Source organism: Pleurodeles waltl, chromosome 1_2 (genome assembly GCF_031143425.1).
Source record: "Pleurodeles waltl isolate 20211129_DDA chromosome 1_2, aPleWal1.hap1.20221129, whole genome shotgun sequence".
In the NCBI taxonomy this organism is placed as follows: Eukaryota; Metazoa; Chordata; class Amphibia; order Caudata; family Salamandridae; genus Pleurodeles; species Pleurodeles waltl.
Genome location: NC_090437.1, coordinates 176039419 through 176059698, shown reverse-complemented (window position 1 = coordinate 176059698; position 20280 = coordinate 176039419). Strand labels below are relative to the sequence as shown.

The 20280-nt window shown below is 42.8% G+C and overlaps 1 protein-coding gene across 2 annotated transcripts in view; it reads right to left on the bottom strand.

The window, feature by feature from the left end:
• RBPMS (RNA binding protein, mRNA processing factor) overlaps nt 1–20280 on the bottom strand; it is a 693723-nt gene that overhangs the window by 177701 nt on the left and 495742 nt on the right. The window lies entirely within an intron of this gene.

The window sequence follows — 20280 nt, the reverse complement described above, 5'->3', positions numbered from 1 at the left end:
TTCTGATGTTTTTCGTTCTGTCAATGTAGTACATTAATGCTCTTTTGACATCTAATGTATGTAGTGCCCTCTCAGCTACGGAATCTGGCTGTGGGAAGAACACTGGTAGTTCCACTGTTTGATTTAGGTGGAACGGTGAAATAACCTTTGGTAAAAATTTAGGATTAGTCCTTAGGACGACTTTATTTTTGTGTAGTTGTATAAAAGGTTCTTGTATTGTAAACGCCTGAATTTCGCTTACTCTTCTTAGAGATGTAATGGCGATGAGAAATGCAACCTTCCAGGTGAGGAACTGTATTTCGCAAGAGTGCATGGGTTCAAAAGGTGGACCCATGAGTCTTGTTAAGACAACATTTAAGTTCCATGAAGGAACAAGTGGTGTTCTTGGTGGTATAATTCTTTTAAGCCCTTCCATGAATGCTTTAATGACTGGTATCCTATATAGGGAAGTTGAATAGGTAGTCTGCAGGTATGCAGATATTGCCGCAAGGTGTATTTTAATGGAAGAGAAGGCTAGGCTAGATTTCTGTAAGTGAAGCAAGTAACCCACTACATCCTTTGGAGTTGCGTGTATAGGTAGGATCTGATTATGATGGCAGTAACAGACAAACCTCTTCCATTTACTTGCATAGCAGTGCCTAGTGGACGGCCTTCTGGCTTGCTTTATGACTTCCATACATTCTTGGGTAAGTTGTAAGTGTCCGAATTCTAGGATTTCAGGAGCCAGATTGCTAGATTCAGCGATGCTGGATCTGGATGTCTGACCTGTTGGTTGTGTTGTGTTAACAGATCCGGCCTGTTGGGCAATTTGATGTGGGGTACTACTGATAGGTCTAGCAGTGTTGTGTACCAGGGTTGCCTTGCCCAAGTTGGTGCTATTAAAATGAGTTTGAGTTTGTTTTGACTCAATTTGTTTACCAGATAAGGAAGGAGAGGGAGAGGAGGAAAAGCGTAGGCAAATATCCCTGACCAGTTCATCCATAGGGCATTGCCTTGGGACTGCCTGTGTGGGTATCTGGATGCGAAGTTTTGGCATTTTGCGTTCTCTCTTGTTGCAAACAAGTCTATTTGAGGTGTTCCCCAGAGTCTGAAGTAAGTGTTTAGAACTTGGGGGTGAATTTCCCATTCGTGGACTTGTTGGTGATCTCGAGAGAGATTGTCTGCAAGTTGATTCTGGATCCCTGGAATGAACTGCGCTATTAGGCGAATGTGGTTGTGAATTGCCCATCGCCATATTTTCTGTGCTAGAAGACTCAACTGCGTTGAGTGTGTCCCCCCCTGTTTGTTTAGATAATACATAGTTGTCATGTTGTCTGTTTTGACAAGAATGTATTTGTGAGTTATAATTGGTTGGAAAGCCCGCAATGCGTAAAAAACTGCTAGCATTTCTAGGTGATTTATGTGCAGTTTTGTTTGATGTACGTTCCATTGTCCTTGTATGCTGTGTTGATCGAGGTGTGCTCCCCACCCTGTCATGGAAGCATCTGTTGTTATTACATATTGTGGCACTGGGTCTTGGAATGGCCGCCCTTTGTTTACATTTATACTCTTCCACCATAGAAGCGAGAGGTAAGTTTGGCGGTCTATCAACACCAGATCTAGAAGGTGACCCTGTGCTTGTGACCATTGTGATGCTAGGCACTGTTGTAAGGGCCTCATGTGTAGTCTTGCGTTCGGGACAATGGCTATGCATGAAGACATCATGCCTAGGAGTTGTAATATCATCTTTGCTTGTATTGTTTGCGTTGGATACATGCGTTGTATGATCTTGTTGAAATTTTGAATTCTTTGTGGACTTGGAGTGGCTACTCCTTTTGTTGTGTCTATTATGGCTCCCAGGTATTGTTGTACTTTGCACGGCAAAATTTTGGATTTTGCAAAGTTGATGGTGAAACGTAGTTTGTAGAGGGTTTGTATGATTTGATTTGTGTGTTGTAAGCACTTTGTTAGTGAATTGGTTTTGATTAGCCAATCGTCTAGATATGGGAATACATGTATTTGTTGCCTTCTGATGTGTGCAGCCACTACTGCTAGACATTTTGTAAAGACTCTTGGTGCGGTTGTTAAACCAAAAGGCAATACTTTGAATTGGTAATGTATTCCTTTGAATACGAACCGTAGGTATTTTCTGTGAGATGGATGTATTGGTATATGGAAATACGCGTCCTTGAGGTCTAAGGTTGTCATGTAGTCCTGTAGTTTTAGCAATGGTAACACCTCTTGTAGCGTGACCATGTGAAAGTGGTCTGTTTTGATGTAGGTGTTTAGTATTCTGAGGTCTAGGATTGGTCTCAGTGTTTTGTCCTTTTTTGGTATTAAGAAGTACAGTGAATAGACTCCTGTGTTTGTCTGTGTGATTGGTACTAATTCGATTGCATTCTTTTGCAATAGTGCTTGAACTTCTATTTCCAGAAGGTCGGAATGTTGTTTTGACAATTTCTGTGCTTTTGGTGGTATGTTTGGAGGGAATTGTAGGAATTCTATGCAATAACCATGTTGGATAATTGCTAAGACCCAAGTGTCTGTAGTTATTTCCTCCCATGCTTTGTAATAATGACCTATTCTTCCCCCCACTGGTGTTGTGTGGAGGGGGTGCGTGACATCTGAGTCACTGCTTGGTTGTAGGGGTTTTGGGGCTTTGAAATTTCCCTCTATTCCTAGGGAATTGCCCTCCTCTGTATTGGCCCCGAAAGCCTCCCCTGTACTGTACCTGGTAGCTGGACGGTGTTGCCTGCGAGGTGCTGGCTTGTGTGGCCTGACCCCGAAACCCCCCTCGAAAGGGTGTCTTGCGGAAGGTGCTGTAGGTTCCTCTGCTCTGCGGGGAGTAGAGTGCGCCCATGGCCTTAGCAGTGTCAGTGTCTTTTTTAAGTTTTTCGATTGCCGTGTCCACTTCTGGTCCTAACAGTTGTTTTTCGTTGAATGGCATATTGAGCACTGCCTGCTGTATCTCTGGTTTGAACCCAGACGTTCTTAGCCATGCGTGCCTTCTAATGGTCACAGATGTATTAATTGTTCTTGCAGCTGTGTCTGCTGCGTCCATAGAAGATCGTATCTGGTTATTAGATATGTTCTGTCCTTCCTCAACCACCTGCTTTGCCCTTTTTTGAAGTTCCTTGGGTAGATGCTCGATGAGGTGTTGCATCTCATCCCAATGGGCTCTGTCATAGCGCGCAAGTAGTGCTTGAGAGTTAGCGATGCGTCACTGGTTTGCAGCTTGTACTGCGACTCTTTTCCCAGCTGCATCGAACTTGCGGCTCTCTTTATCTGGGGGTGGTGCGTCCCCAGATGTGTGGGAGTTGGCTCTCTTCCGAGCTGCTCCCACTACGACGGAATCTGGTGGCAGCTGTGTGGTGATGAAAACAGGGTCTGTAGGAGGTGCTTTATATTTCTTGTCCACCCTTGGCGTTATTGCCCTACTTTTGACCGGCTCCTTGAAGATTTCCTTTGCGTGCCGAAGCATACCTGGCAGCATAGGCAGGCTTTGGTAGGAGCTGTGGGTGGAGGCGAGGGTGTTGAATAAAAAGTCATCCTCGACTTGTTCTGAGTGGAGGTTTACGTTGTGGAATTGTGCTGCTCTAGCCACCACTTGAGAATATGCTGTGCTGTCTTCAGGTGGTGAGGGCTTTGTTGGATATGCCTCCGGACTGTTGTCCGACACTGGGGCGTCATATAAGTCCCAAGCGTCTAGATCCTGGTCACCTTGGCTCATGGTGGTGTGAGCCGGGGAATGTGACGGAGTTTGCGCTGGTGAGAAGTTAAGTACAGGTGGAGGAGAGGGTGGCGGAGTCACCTTTTTCACCATTTTTGTTTGTGGCGCCTGTTCTGTTTGAAACTCCAGTCTCCTTTTTCTCCTAATAGGGGGAAGGGTGCTTATTCTTCCTGTTCCCTGCTGTATGAAAATACGTTTTTGCGTATGGTCCACTTTGGTGGATTGCAGCTCTTCCTCAAACCTATGCTTTCGCATTTGAGAGGACAGTGATTGCTCCTCTGTATAAGAGCCTGGACCTGGGTCGGTTACGGGTTGTTTCGGCACCGAAACCCTGCCTGTATCTTTTTTCGGCTCCGAGGTGGCTTTTTTCTTTTTAGGAGTCGAAACCTCTCGGCGTCGATCTTCGTCGGTGCCGCTGTCTCGGCGTCGAGCTGTTTCTACACCGCTATCTCGGTGTCGTTGCTTCTCTCCAGCACTTTCTCGATCCCGAGAAGGCTGCGTGCCGGTGTCTCGACCGGAGTCGGACGATCTCGGCACTGTTTTGGCCTTTTTCGGTGCCGATGGTCAGTCACCGAACTTATGGGTGGAGCCATGGCCTGGTGGCAGTGGCGTCCCCTGGGCCTTGTCACTTTTTTTATGTGTTGTTTTCGACGTCTTACTCACGGTTCTTTGATCGTCAAATTCCTCGGAGTCCGATTCGTGGATCGAAAAGGTTTCTTCTTCCTCTCGTTCCTCGAACTCTCGGTGCGCTGTCGGCGTGGACGCCATCTGAAGTCTCCTGGCTCGACGGTCACGGAGTGTCTTTCGGGACCGGAACGCGCGACAGGCTTCGCAAGTCTCTTCACTGTGCTCAGGTGACAGGCACAGGTTACAGACCAAATGTTGGTTTGTATACGGGTATTTGTTGTGGCATTTGGGACTAAAACGGAACGGGGTCCGTTCCATCGGCGGTGTTGGACACGCTGTCGGGCCGACCAGGCCCCGACGGGGGCTCGAAAACTACCCCGAAGGGCACCGGAGCGCGTCGATCCTCGATGCGGTGTTGAATCTAACTACGCCGATCCCGAACGCAACAATACCGACGAAAATCTTCAGAAATCTACTAACTTTCCGTTCCGAAACTCAGAGCGACAGGAACACGTCCGAACCCGATGGCGGAAAGAAAACAATCGAAGATGGAGTCGACGCCCATGCACAATGGAGACAAAAGGAGGAGTCACTCGGTCTCGTGACTCGAAAGACTTCTTCGAAGAAAAACAACTTGTAACACTCCGACCCAACACCAGATGGCGAGCTATGCAGAACATGTGTATCTACAGCGACAGATGCCATCGAACATTATATTTCTTAAAATATCTGTAGAATGAGGCATTCAAAATAGAATAAAGTGCTTTGATAAAATATTTTGCATTTGATTATTCACGTGGTAAAAGTGTATAACGATTTTTTCAACATCTTACACACATTAGTTATATGAGATGACAGTATATTTGTACAAGCCAACAAAGCATTGCAAAGAATTATCTTTTAAATTATTGCTTTTAAATATTTCACACATTATATATTATTTGTGTGATTTTATAATTTATTGGAAAACAAAAAGATCGTGGGGTAGGAAGTAAGGTAAAGGTACACAATGTCAGAATCACATAAACTAGATTTGGCAAAATGAAAATGTAAAATAATGTGTATTCCTAAAGACCACAATCACCAGTTTGGGCATCTTGACGCAGAATAATATAGATGTCCAAAGGCATTTCCGTAATATCAGGTTCAGATGACTATTCAATTAAATAAAAAAATGTACTAGGCATGCATTTTAGAAATTTAAAACGTTCAAACGTGTATTAACAAGCAGATAACACATTGAATACAATATGGAAAATTATCAAAACACTCTAAGTGAACATATGACAGGACACCACTCTTAAAATGCATCTGCACTTAAGTGAATATTAAAAAAATACACCTACCATCTCTTTGCTGCTCAGCCTCTTCCAAATGAGAAAGGAGAGTCAGCCAGGCAGCTCCTGGGATTCTCTTGCACAGTGGTGTCTTGCGGAGGTGTTGAGAACTAATGAACCACGCACACACAAACACACAGACACACGAACAGAGCTGCATTGTGATACTCAAAATCTAAAAAATCGCAATTTTGAATATGTGAAATACCAAGCATACAATTATTGATATATTAAAAGTAAACTCTCAATTTAAATCTTTCTTAAGAAAGTCTGAAGTTAAAAAATAAGCTTAAAAAAACAATTAATTAACGCAGCCTAATAAATAATGAGTGCCACATTTATGAGTGGGTTACGCAATGCTGGCACCACAAAATGTGATACAAGTGTGGTGCAAACCACTAAGTCATACTTTTGAAGCCATGCAAAACCACTTAGTGTGGCTTTGAATGGCTTTATAAATATGGAGTAAGGCAATGCAGGGCCAAACACTGCTTTGTCTTACTCTGTCTTGGATAGGTGTTCCATGGGCCCTGCGGTGGGTGTTCCCACTCAACTCCCATGGATTTTGACGTATTCCCAGATTTGCATGGACTTGCAAACCTGGGAGTGCGCCAAAGTCTTAGGCCTACCCAGGAGAGGGGTAACAAGGAGAAATATGTGTGCTGCATTCTGCAGCACATATAGAAAGAGGAAAAAACCTTTCAGGGTTGTTTTATGCAGTTAGGTGTCCATTCCTGCACAAAAACAATCCAGCATGCAATAAAGGCACCCTTGCACCATGGTGCAAGGGTACCTGCGCTGGCTGCCAAAAGGGCACCAGCACATTTGAAAAGGACAGGAATTCACCATTTTGGATAAATACAGCGCATTCCTGCCCTTCTGCTGTGATGCAGGGCAGTGTAGCAAGGTGACTTGCTGCGCTGCCCTGCATCACCTCACCCATAAATATGCCCCTGAGTTCTTTCATCATTGAGCACCACACATTCCAGTCTCTTGGCTATGCTGACAGCTCTAGCGTCAATACTGAACAGTCAAACCTGCATGCCAGATGTCACAATATCCATTACAGGTAGCTAGTTGTATCGAAACAGCATAAAAACATCTTCTCAAATATGGATAAATTGAGAAGATCCAATATCGTGAAAAGCAGTGCATTGTTGATTTGGATTCATACAATGCATGAGATTTATTAGATTTCACTTATTTTTCTCAAATCAAGGCCTTAGCAAGGTCCATTTCTTAATCATACCTTAAATGAAAGGTTAAGGTATTGCACAATCATTAACCAAATCATTTAGGCTTAATTTCCCAGCCCAATAAGAAGAATATTGCCACAGAGGTTTTCACTTAACCCCGACGAGTTAATGTTTGCAGGCGTTCTTATTTGGGCCAGGGGACAAATAGATTCCTAGACTACAGAGGACTTGGCAAGACTATAACCCAAATTCAATCAAACGGTTAGGACTCGTATACATTTGTGCAGCCGCATTGCCTTTTGGAACAAATACCCATCCTGTTTATCTAACCAAAGTAGACCAGATTCCATCCAGAATGAAGAGCTCTATGATGTTTAAGGATTTATCTTGGAACTTTGTGAAAGATCTTTAACCTATTTGTTGGTTGAAGTTCAGCAAACTGCCCATGATTTTATTTCGCCACTGCTCCCTTGGCCTACCTTAGCACTCTGCAATTCAAATCACAATCAATTATAAGTCCAAGATGGTTGTAATCAGCCTCACTAAGTAGCAAGGATTCTTCATACTTCCCCTGAAATTTCTTGAGGTCGTTGTCAAAACACATACTTTTGCTTTTATTTTGATTTACCTTCAAACCATTGGTACTACATTAGTTATCAAATTGCTTAAACAATTGTTTGAGCCTTATGGGATTATAGTTGAGTAAAATAATATTATCTACTAAAACAATGTGAGGAAATACATGGCTCCGTGATTAGAGTGAAAGCCATTCGCTTCCAGAAAAATACCATGCAAATAAAAAATAAATATACTGAAAAACAATGATGCTGTCCATCATCCCTGTTTCACCACCTTGAATCAACCACCTACTTAGGTACAAATCTAACAGAACAGAACTCAGTACTGTATAAATCTCATAGAGAACACTGAACTACGCAGCAATCTGGAAAAGATATGCAAACGTTCTTTTGAAGCTAGTACCTCGAAACATCTCCCATCATAACTTTGGAACTGAAACATCAAACTGAATCCCATCATCAGGACAAAAACCGAAATGTGAATGCTATTTAGAAATCTTCAGACCCAGAGCAATATCCATGATACATGATAAAAACACAACAGATAAAAGAATAGTCTCTCATTGAAAAGATCTTTAAAGATTAATCAAACCACAGTTATGAAACATGAGGAGAAAGGAGGCTCAGTTCTCATAATGAAGACTACTGTGTTCATACCAGAATCACACAGTTAACTTCCAAATCAATGTTACGGTTTGATTGGTTCAAATTGAAGGTGTGTTTGATGCAGATATATTGCTCATGAAACGTGGCAGGAGCTATTCCAGTATTTGTTGACTGATATTTTAATCATGTTATGAAAGTGATGTTTCTTACAGGATTCTGTACAGGACACACTATGATCCCTTTCAAGCACTTTGGTAAATGTATTTGTATGAGAACAGTATTTCCTGAAGAGTCAGGGTTGTAGTTTGACTCCCTTAAAGATTATGTCACGCTTTTTTTTTAAATTGAGTATTTTGTTTTTATTGACTTATCAAATTGCATAATGTATACAAGAACAGTAAGAACATGTTTGGTGAGAATCTTACTGGAGAATTATTTCATATGTCACAGCTGGTCATAGATTTGTATTTTTATATATTTAGGTTAGAACTAGTTTGACCAGATTGAGTAGATTGTGTGTATAAATTGTGGACAATATCTATCAATATTTCAAGCAAGGCAGCAAGTCACCATGCTGCACTGTGCTGCGTGTATGAAAGGGAGAGGGCAGTAATGCACCGTATTTAACATTATACAGTGCGTTCCTGCTCTCTGTCTGCGCTGGTGCACAAACTGCTGTCTAGTGCCAATGCAAGCACCCTTACACCACTGTGCAACAGTGCCTGCATAGTAGGCAGGTTTGTTTTTATGCACAAAGGGGCAGATTCCTATACAAAAATAATCCTCAGAGGATTTTTCCTCTTCCTAAGTATGCTGCAGATTGCAGCACAATTAGAAAGTGGAAACAACAATGAGAAGGATTATGCTACTTACCCTGTAAGCTTCTGTTCATGGCATGTACTGCTGTAGATTCACTTGCTCTGCACACTTCTGCTATCTAGTGTTGGGTCCGGATGTGTGCAAGTTGTTTTTCTTTGAAGAACTCATTAGATTCATGAGGTAAAGTGACCCTTCCTTTCGGTGATACTGCGCAAGGGTACCAACTCCATTGTTAAAATTGTTTTCCCGCAGTTGGGTGAGAATGGAGTGTGAACATAGTGTTAGTAGGAAATGTCCATGCATGTGAAGTGTAATAGAAATACTGCAACAGCCACGGGTGTCCGGGGAGGTGGGCAGGCGCATATGAATCTACAGCACTACATGCCACAAACAGATGCTTACAGGGTAAGTAACATAATCTGTTCAATGGCATGCGTAGCTGTAGATACACATGATCTGCATAGGCTGTAAAGCAGTGCCGTCCCAAAAGCTGTGGTTAACCCGTGGGTGTTGCAGTTTTCTAAAAAAAAGTAAGAAGCACAGCTTGTCCAACATTTGCCTTTTGCCGTGCGAAGACATCCACACAGTAATTTTTGGTAAATGTGTGTGGATTGGACCATGTGGCTGCTTTGCATATATCAACAATTGGTATGTTTCCCAAAAAAAACATATACACATATTGTACGTACTCGAGTATGCTCTAGGAAGTATGGGGAGAGATCTTTAAGCTTTAGTATAGCATGTTTGGATAAATTTAATTATCCATCTTGATAGACCTGCTTTAGACATAGCGTTTCCTGCATGTGGAGGTGAAAAAGCCAGAGTTGTTATGTTTTGAATCCTGATTGGTTTGGGGCTGGCTAATCCTAAATGTGCGTTGAGAACAGTTCCTTAGTAGGGCTGAATCTGGGATGGATGTAAGTGTGATTTGTGTATGTTGATGGTGAACCTTAACAGGCGTAGAAGATGACTGGTTGTCTGTGTGTGCTACAGACATTGCTGAAAGGAACTGGATTTGATGAGCCAATCGTCAAGATAGAATGCTTTGTCTGCGAAGACGCACTGCAACTAATGTGAGACATTTTGTGAATACACAAGATACAGTTGTTACTCTGAATGGGAGAACGTTGAACTGGTAATATCTGCCTTGTAAAACAAATCTGTGATATTTTCTATGTGCTGGATGTATTGGGATGTGGAAATAAGCATCCTTTAGATCTAGAGCAGTCATGAAGTCTCTTTGTTGTAATAGTGGTATTAAATATTGTAGAGTGACCATATGAAATTGCTCTGATAAGATGTATTAATTCAATGTCTGAGATCTAGAATCAGACAAAGGGACCCATCGTTTTTGGGAATGAGGAAATACAGAGAATAAACTAATTTTCCCTTCTGATGATTGGGTATCAACTCTATTGCTCCTTTATGAAGGAGAGCCTGTACTTCTTTATTTAACAATTGCAGATGTTATAGAGGGAGTTTGTGCTTTTTTGGCGGTTTCTTTGGAGGGGTGTTTATTAGCTCCAGGCAATAACCATGCTGGATAATGTCTAACAACCGCTGGTCTGTTGTTATATTTTGCAGGCTGGGGTAAAAATGTTGTAGACGTCCCCCGACAGGTGTTGTGTGATCGGGTGGAATGAGGAAAGAGTCATTGTTTTGAGGTGGAAGGTGGTGTGAGTGGAGGCACCTCTTCCTCTACCTTTGGAATTGTATCCCCTATATGATCCCCTATACAATCCTCTTGAAGAGGATGGTGAATGTTGCTGTCTGAAAGAGGTAGCTAATTCTGACACTGATTGTCTATTACTATGTCTGAAAATTGTTTCACGAGAGGAACCTCGGCTTCCAGGAGTTTGTAGAGCTCCCATAGACTTTGCAACAGCAGCATCTTTTTTCATTTTTTCTAGAGCTTGGTCTACTTGTGGACCAAAAAGATGTTCCTGATCAAAGGAGGAATTTAACAAGGTTTGTTGAACTTCAGGTTTAAAACCTGATATACGCAGCCATGTGTGACGGCTTAATAATACGCTTGCACTTATTCCCCTGGCAGTTGTATCTGCAGCATCAAAAGCAGATTTAATACAGTTGTTAGAAATCAACTTGCCCTCTTGTACAAGTTGTTGTCCCTTCTTTTTATATTCTTCTAGGAGATGTAGAACAAGATCTTCCATCTCGTCCAAGTGTGATCTGTCATATCTTGCCAATAGGGCTTGTGTGTTGACAATCCTCTAGTGGTTGGCTGCTTGAACCATTACCCTTTTACCTGAAGTGTCAATGAGCTTTCACTCTTTGTCTGGAGGAGACGAGTCCCCAGAAATTTGAGAATCAGCTCTTTTACAAGCATTGGAAACTACTAAGAAATCTGGTGAAATCTGTCCCTTAATATAAGTGGGATTTGATGGGCTAGTTTATATTTTTTGTCAACCCTGGGTGTAACTATTCGGGCTCGAACAGGGTCTTTGAAAACTTCCTCCGCATGCTGCATCATGCCCCTTAACATGGGTCGAAATTGAGATGCAGTAGCGGTGGAAGAAAGGGTTTCAGATAGAAAATCATCTTCTGTAGGGTCTTTATGCAATGGGATGTGATGGTATACAGCCGCCCTGGCTACCAGCTCATGAAAAGATGTAGTGTCTTCTAGTGGAGATGGTTTTGCCAGATATAAATCAGGATCTATGTCCTCTGGTGGGTCAATATCATATGTGTCCCACCGATCTAATGATGGCTGTTGCATGTTATCCTCCCTCCCCTGATCTTCTACATAGGAGTGTGGTGACCCTAATGGAGTTTTGTGTATCAAATCTTCTGCCTCCAAGTGTGAATGATGTGGTGAAGGAGGTGGAGGAGAGGGTGGTAAAGGTGGAGGTATCAGACTGGTGGCAATGTCCTTTTTCCTCTTCTTCTGTAGAGGTTGTTGGACATCAATAGCCTCCTCAAATGAAGTCTGAGGCTTAAGATGGAAAGATTTTGCAACTATCCGACCAATACTTGGTTGAATATGTATTGTCTTTTGTTTCAGATCGAGCTTCTCTGCCATAGTAAGATAGGCTCTGGTACCCAAAACAGATGGTTTCGATCTGAATGGTGACATTTTCGGTGTCCCGAAGAATGTTTTGATTTTGGTGCTTAAACCTTGGAGCCAATTTTGTGAAAGGAGTCTTCAGGCTTGGCTTGGTGCCAAGGCGGAAGGCAGAGCATCCCTGGCAATCATTTGGTGCTGACCTTGGCCTGCTGGCAGTGGTGGCCCGATAGCCTTAGTCTCTGTTGAACTGGAATGTTTCCTTGGTACATGGGCCTTTGTGCAAACTGCAAGCTGTGCCGCAGGTTGCTGCATGCCCCCTTCAGACTCAGATCTGGATTTTGAAATGGAAAAGGCCTCCTCTTCTGCCACAGTAGCCTCGTGGAACTCTTCCCGTGGCTCGATGTCCTGGAGACAGAAGATAGCTTGTGTGTCCTCAAGGTATTTTCGCTGCATTTCTTTTCGGCGTTCTCGACAATCTTGTACCATATTCTTCATCTGAAACGATCGAAAGGCCTCACAGTCCTCTTCTTTATGATCTGGTGATAAACAAAGGTTACACACTGAGTGAAGGTATGTGTGCGGGTATTTGGTGTCGCACCTACAGCAAAAACAAAAAGGTGTCCGTTCCATCAGCAGCGCATTTCAGTTAGATACCAAAGTGTGATCAGGAAAGGCCCGAAGGTGGACTACATTGACCCGACGGAGTGTGTTTTGTGTTCCGTTCGCACTACGTGAATGAAACATGATCAAAAGCAATACTGATGAGCATAGAAAGTCACAGTTATTCGGAATGGGTTGGAAGACGTCTTGAACCGGATCACCGAAGAACAAGTCCGATCATGATGGCGAAAAGAAAACAATCTAACAATGGAGTTGATGCCCATGCGCAGTATCACCGAAAGGAGGGGGGGTCACTTTACCTTGTGACTCTGATGACTTCTTCGAAGGAAACCAACTGTACACATCTGGACCCAGCACTAGATGGCAGAAGTATGCAAAGCATGTGTATCTACAGCTACATATGCCATTGAACATAAAGATATTTTTCCTCATTGTGCCTCTGGTGGGGAGACAGACAACTCCAACGCATTCCCAGGTCTACCAGTGTAGGTAAATCTGGGAATGTGTCAGAATCCATAGGTGGATGCATTGGAACACCAAAGCTCCACTCAAGGCACACCTCCCGCAGCAGAGTAACACAATGTAGCGAATTGCCTATTACTATGAACAGCTCTACACAGCATAAGATCTTTTCAAAGAAGAAAAAGAAAATCCTACCAAAAATAATCTAATTGTGTCTAGGATCTCTCCTGCAGACAGAGAGTCGCTGGAACCCCCGACAACTAAAATCAAAATTTTGGAGGTGAACAAAACATTGCCTTCCGGTAAAACACCAGGCTCCAATGACCTTCCCAAAGGATACTATACTTCCCTTCTGGCTCTACACTTACCAAGGTTTTTTGACGAGGTGCCCTGATCCAGGGAATTTGTGAGGAGCCACTCTTTAGATGATGATTTTAAAGCCTGAGAGTCCTCCAACGGCTTTCGCCTCTTACTAGTCCATATCACTCCTCTCATCAAGATAAATCAATATTGAAACAAACATTTTAGTCAACATCTTTGCCAACAGTGTCTTAACTACAATTATGATTCCGATGTGGAGCACATGACTCTCCCGCAGGCAGTTACACATGGCCCTTGATCGCTCTGGCCATCTTAGGGGAACCAGAGCCCTGGTCCTCTTGGACTTTGAGAAGAAGTTTGATTTGGTCCATTGGCCTTTCACTTTCTGAGTCCTAAACCATTTTAATTCTAGTCCACGGTTTCAGATATATGTTAACATTCTATATTGCCCTGTCTGGGCCCAGATCAGGATGAATGGGGTGCTCTCTCACTGCCTTCCCAATCAACATGGGACTAGAAATCAAGTGAGATGATCGGAGTGAGATGTGCCCTCTATGCAGGTGACATGCTCCTGTATGTACAGGACCATAGCCACTTCATATCCAGACCGATGGAAATGGTGCAGGTCTACACTGATGACTTTGGCGTGAACTGGGATGAAATCATCCCCACGCCAGCTAAAGTTAGGCTCAAATGGGCACCCAATTATTTTAAAAACCTGGCATCTATATTACAAAGGACCAGTAGAGGTGCTGGGAGTTAAATGTTGATTCATTTTTCCGGCGGGTGAAGAGTGACAGGGTGGTCTGGAGCAAACTACTGTTATCTATCTTTCGGTGCGGTGCACTGTTTATAATAATTTCACTTTCACAGCTGCTATATGTTATACAAAACTACCTGTATGAAATTCCCATCCACATATTTCACAATCTACAATCTTCTGTAAGGTTTTGCCTGTCGGCAGGGGTGCCCAGCATGAATATTCTTCACCAAATGCCTAATATCATCATGTAAGAAAGGGCTGGTAATAGAAAATAATAAATTATATTATATTACTGAACATCCCAAATATCCACCACACATGAATGAGTGTTCCTGCAGATTGATGATCCTAGTATCCGTCTCAAATTGGAGCAGTGGGACCGATATGGCCTTTTGACCTGCTATACTGTAGGTTCATCATGTGGACCTCTCTTTGGTCACCCATTATGTCTTGCTCTGTTTGCATCACACACTGAAGTGACTCAATGGGAGGCAGTTCTCACAGGTGAGACCCTCCTGACCCAGTGTCACGAGACCTGGCTCACACAGCTGGCTGGTGTGAGGGCTTTAGAGCCAGGGAACTAATATGTATACCAAAGTTTGGGGATATGTGAGAAGATGACCATATAAAAACGTCTGAACAAGTGGCACAACATGTCTTGCTGCACAAGTCATAATTCCATTGATATCTCCAGTTACAGCATGCCCTTGAAAGAAGCAGAGAAAAGATTGTCTCTTCTCCCAATTCATTCCACTTTAATCAAAACATATGGTTGGTAAGAAAGGTGCCGCCATGCTTTAAAGAGTCCCAGTCAACAATACCCCTTTGTCACGCTTCTGTTCTCGCCCTGGCATCCATTTTACAACTAGAAGTCAAACGTTCCATTTCCCGCTGCAAACAGCCTAATGTTCTACACATGGTCATAGTGTATTTTATGATATTTCCTGTAAGATAGAAATACTTCTGGAGAAATAGTGACAAACTTGTATGATTTTGGGATCGGTGACCATTTACTTCACCATGAAGAGAAGCAGGAATTTAAAGAGTGCAGTACTGAACATGAACAATGAATGTGGTCATTCCCCAATAAACATTGCCAGAGCTAAATCACACAGTCAACATATCAGAATATGCATTTAAATAGTTGAGTAATCCATAAGCAAGTGATAAAAATGGATAACAATAACTGAGGCTTTGGTAAACCGCTCATTTCTTTTGAGTTTGATACAATTGCAGTTACTGATAGCATGTCACCTGTGAAGTTTTATACTGAACCTGATTTGCATTGTTTAATTCATTATTTTTCTGCCTACAGACAGAGTTTGTTGTTTTCAAATGATAATGAAATGAATACTGGCATATCGTGGATAGATACACTTCTGACGTTTTTTAATGTCTGCAGTGATATGGTTTGGTAATGTTTTGCTTTACAAAATCACATTCACGACATTCTGTGCCACCGTGTGTCTATTGTTCATATTACAGGTAAGCAACCAAGCTACATCTAAACACATGGAATCAAAAACACAGGCACAGGTTGAAAGTTTACAATTTAATTTTTGGTGCAGCAGTTCAAGACTACCGCAAGGCTCCATTTTGCACAAAAATCTGCAACAGATCACCTGAAGACTAGGGAGGCAAGAACCCCACATTTCAGATTCACACCATTTGTCTATCTAAGTGTTTGTGGAAAGCCCTTGATAATCAACATCCTTTTAAACGGGTTATCAAGATAGACTCTAACTCTTGCAACAACAGAATACAAATTAATTGATGGTGATAGAGTTGCTTTACTTGAATTACTTTGAAGTGGTTAGTTAAATATTAGAAGCATGGTGAATGTAATGCTTGGATGCAGACGACTGTTTAAGGTTGGCTTTCAGACAGCAGTCAATGCCAGTGAATGGGTTGTTAGACATTGCAGAATATTGCACCTTTTTGCTTCACCTCTACAGCGAGATAAAATGCCCTCTGCAGATGTAAGTATGTATGTATGAATGTATGAATGTGGTACTTCTATCGCACAAACTTAGGCTAAGGACAGCAGACGACTGTATACAGTCAAGATACAGCATACGAGCAGGTTTCTGACAGGTGTAGTGCCCATCGCTGCCTTGTGATGTAGTGTTATATAAAGAGATATATTTTCAGCTATTTTCCTAAATTTGAGAATGGTTGGGTAGGTTCCGATGTACACAGGATTGTGTTTCCACATCCTAGGTGAATGATTGGAGAAGACCTAAGGCCTGATGTACTGAATTTTCAATCCTAAAATGTGGTCACAAATTGTGCTTCTAGATTTTGCAAATGGAAAAGAGCTTTGCAAACTGACCTATGTAATAATAGGTTGGTTCACATAGTTCTGAGTCATAGTGGGTTGCAGTCTGATCTAACTCATCAGTATTCAGGAGGTAGGTAGCAACTCATTACAACTGGATGACATCACAGTGATAGTGTGGTGGACTCAGCAGACCATGATGTATGTGATGTCATTTTAAATAAAGTAATCTTTTGTTATTAATGCAGCCCTTTTACTTTTAAGTGAACAAGGCAGGATTTAAAAACAAAACATTATTTTTGAGTTTGTTGAAGAGTTGGTAGTAGTCCTCTGGACCACTGTGTACTTAGCAATAAATGTAGTTTTACATTCAGAAATCGGAAGAGTCCAAAGGAGAACCCTTGTCTTTTGCGATTTTGTTACAACCCCAACTCTGGAGTCAGTAATTTTCAATGTTTATGACCAGATTACAGTCGCAAAACATGAATAATTACTATAACCAGTTGCTCTTTGAAAAAGACACCCTAAACACATCCCTCCCAAATACTGATATATTATGCTTTTCTAACTCTATTTTACGATTCAGTAACCTATTACAAAATTGCAAAATTAATTTAGCATATTTACAAAAATAATTTTTTCATTCATATACCCTGTGATTATGAAAATTGAAGGCTTTACAACTACAATTGGTTTTGTACATCAGGCCCCTCTTACCTTTGCCTCAAGTCGGATGGAAACCCTGTCCAAGAATGCCATGAGAGCCACTCGAGTTTGTGAGCTTCTAAGCCACTGAGGCAGTGGTGCCAGTAGTGATAGCTTTCCAGATGGTGAAGCCAGAGTGAGCTCTCTGTATGTAACTCCAGTAGCTCCTTTAAAAAGCTGTCTTTCATGAGCTCTGCCGGATCATGTTGAGATCAATCAATCAATCAATCAATCATAGTATTTATAAAGCGCGCTATGTACCCGTCAGGGTTTCGAGGCGCTGAGGGGGGGGGGGGGGAGCGCTGCTGATTTAGCGGTCGAAGAGCCAGGTCTTGAGGAGCCTTCTGAATGCGAGGAGGTCCTGGGTCTGGCGAAGAGATGTGGGGAGAGAGTTCCAGGTCTTGGCGGCGAGGAAGGAGAAGGATCTGCCGCCGGATGTCTTGCGCTGGATTCGGGGTACGATGGCGAGGGCGAGGTTGGCGGATCGGAGTTGACGTGTTGGAGTGTAGAAGTTAAGTCTGGTGTTGAGGTAGGAGGGTCCGGTGTTGTGAAGTGCCTTGTGAGCGTGGGTCAGGAGTTTAAAGGTGATCCTCTTGTCTACTGGGAGCCAGTGGAGTTCCTTTAGGTGAGGGGAGATGTGACTTCGGCGGGGTATGTCGAGGATCAGTCGGGCGGAGGCATTTTGGATACGTTGGAGTCGTTTGATGTCTTTGGTTGGGATGCCTGTGTAGAGTGCGTTGCCGTAGTCAAGTCTGCTGCTGACGAGGGCCTGGGTCACCGTCTTTCTGGTTTCTGTTGGAATACACTTGAAGATTCTGCAGAGCATTCGAAGGGTGTTGAAACAGGAGGAGGAGACGGCGCTGACCTGTTTGGACATGGTGAGGGCGGAGTCCAGGATGAAGCCGAGGTTTCTTGCGTGGCTGGCAGGGGTGGGCGGGGGTCCGAGGACGGAGGGCCACCATGAGTCGTTCCAGGCCGAGGGAGTGCGCCCGAGAATGAGGACTTCCGTCTTGTCGGAGTTGAGTTTCAGGCGACTGTTGTTCATCCAATCGGCGATGGATTTTAGTCCCTCGTGGAGGTTTGATTTGGCGGTGAGCGGGTCTTTGGTCAGATCACTTACACATTGTGATGAAAATGGGCCAAAGTCGAGAAATAGGGCTAGGAACTTTTCTGAACATAACACTTGGTAAGAGGTTTAGCATTTTTAAAAGTGGCTTGACTTCTTTTGATGTTGCCTCCATTTTGGTTGTTTGGGCATATGGGCATATGTAGTGTTTAAACGGGCTTTGCTCCAAATAAGCCCAGACATTTCCTTTAACAAGACATCCCCCACAGCCCTCCGGAATAATATCAGGTCAATAATTCTCCTCCTGCAATGATGCTGCTATCAAAATTCCAATAAACTGTTACCAGGCACCAGCAGCTTATGCAACTTGGGGCCGTATTTATAGGCCCCTAGCACCACAGGAGCATCACTTTTAGTGACGTTCCTGTGGTGCTATATACTTGAAAAGAGGGAACCCTGTAACCCTAACCTGCCCTGGGTAAACCAATAATCATAAACACAAATCGTCAGCAGGTAGGGACAAGTACAATCATTGTTTTAAGAAAACAGTGCTCAATCCTGATTTCTTGGGTCCATTTCTTTCCCTTATTCTTATAAATAATTTTAATAAAAAGGTCAGCGGTAGCTTATCGGTGAACATTCTATAACATGAATATATACATAACATAAATATATACATGACATCACAAACATTTATGACAAAAAAACAAATCTCGAATATTGGCGGTGGGCCAAAGGAGGGTTATGCCCATCATAATTTCTTTACATTGTGGTCACTATTATAAAATTAAAGTTGTAATCCACTAAAAATGCAGTGATTGTGGGCCTTAGCTGCACCCAGCTGTCAAATACCTATATATTTATTTTCGAAGGTATTATGTAGTGCATATCAAATTTCTTAATTGAAGTAAATTAACTTGAAAGCCCTCAATCTCGCAAAAGATGTGTCTACGCGTTTCGGCCTCTCCTGTGGTGCTAGGCACAGCGCCGTATTTACAAGGTGGCTTTAAGCCACTTTTTGTGGCTTAAAGCCACCTTGTAAATACAGCCCCTTCCCACACAGCACTGTGCGTGGAAGGGGCATGCAATGGGTGTTGCTGTGGGCGTGCCACAGCAACACCCATTGCTTTTTGACGGTGCCTCAGATTTTTTAAATCTTGTAAACCTGAGGCAGCTCCACAATCTAAAGCCACCCCCAGGGGTGGCATTAGCAAGGCGCAACAAGGAGGAATACTTTTATTCCTCCTCGTTTCTTGCGTGCTACAGTCTGCCGCACGCACAGAAAAAGCAAAATGCCAGAAATGATTATTTATGTGCGGGAAGATATCCCTTCCCGCACATAAACAATCATTTGAAAATGACTCTTTGGCACATCTCTGTGTGCTGCATTGTGCAACACACACAGAAGTGCCAAGACGGCATTAGTGATTGTTTATGTGCAGGAAGGGACACTTTCCCGCACATAAACAATCACACCCCTCAAAACAGACATCGCCTGCATTGGCGCTGGCAGCTAAATTTAGTGCCAGCACAGGGGGAAACCCAGGGGTGTGCCGTATTACATTAAATACAGCGCATCCCTGCGTTTCTAAAGTGACGCAGCGAGGAGCTGCCAATTTTGGCGCAGACCTGGCGCTGCGCCACTTTTCTTTAAATCTGGTCCCAGTGCTGTTAGAAAATGTCCCTCTCGGATTGCAGGATTTGAGTCTCTTTTAATAAACCCACCTGTAGTAGGACATGAGTGTCCATTGTAGATGCCGAATGATGTAACCTGTGTCTAATTGTCATGATGACTACTATGTAAATGAGTTCCGTTTCGATCCACTGAATTTACATTTTTTTATGTGGATATCCTAAAATTCTGGCAAAGATCTGGTTCTCGTGGATTTACGTGGGACTATCACGCTCTGAGAAAATTCAATGATAGGCTTACTTAAAAAATAAAACATGTTTGGGACAACACATAATTTATTTAAAACAAAAATAAATGTAGAGTCCATCATGGCATTGCAAAATGTTGGGGTGCTGAATACCATGGCTGCCTGGTCATACTTCCATCACATCATTCTTTCTTACACATCCCTACTACACATAATCTAGATAGAAGTATAGCATGTTACAACAAACCTGGTGCAAACAATCCACAAACGCACAGTAAATACAGTAT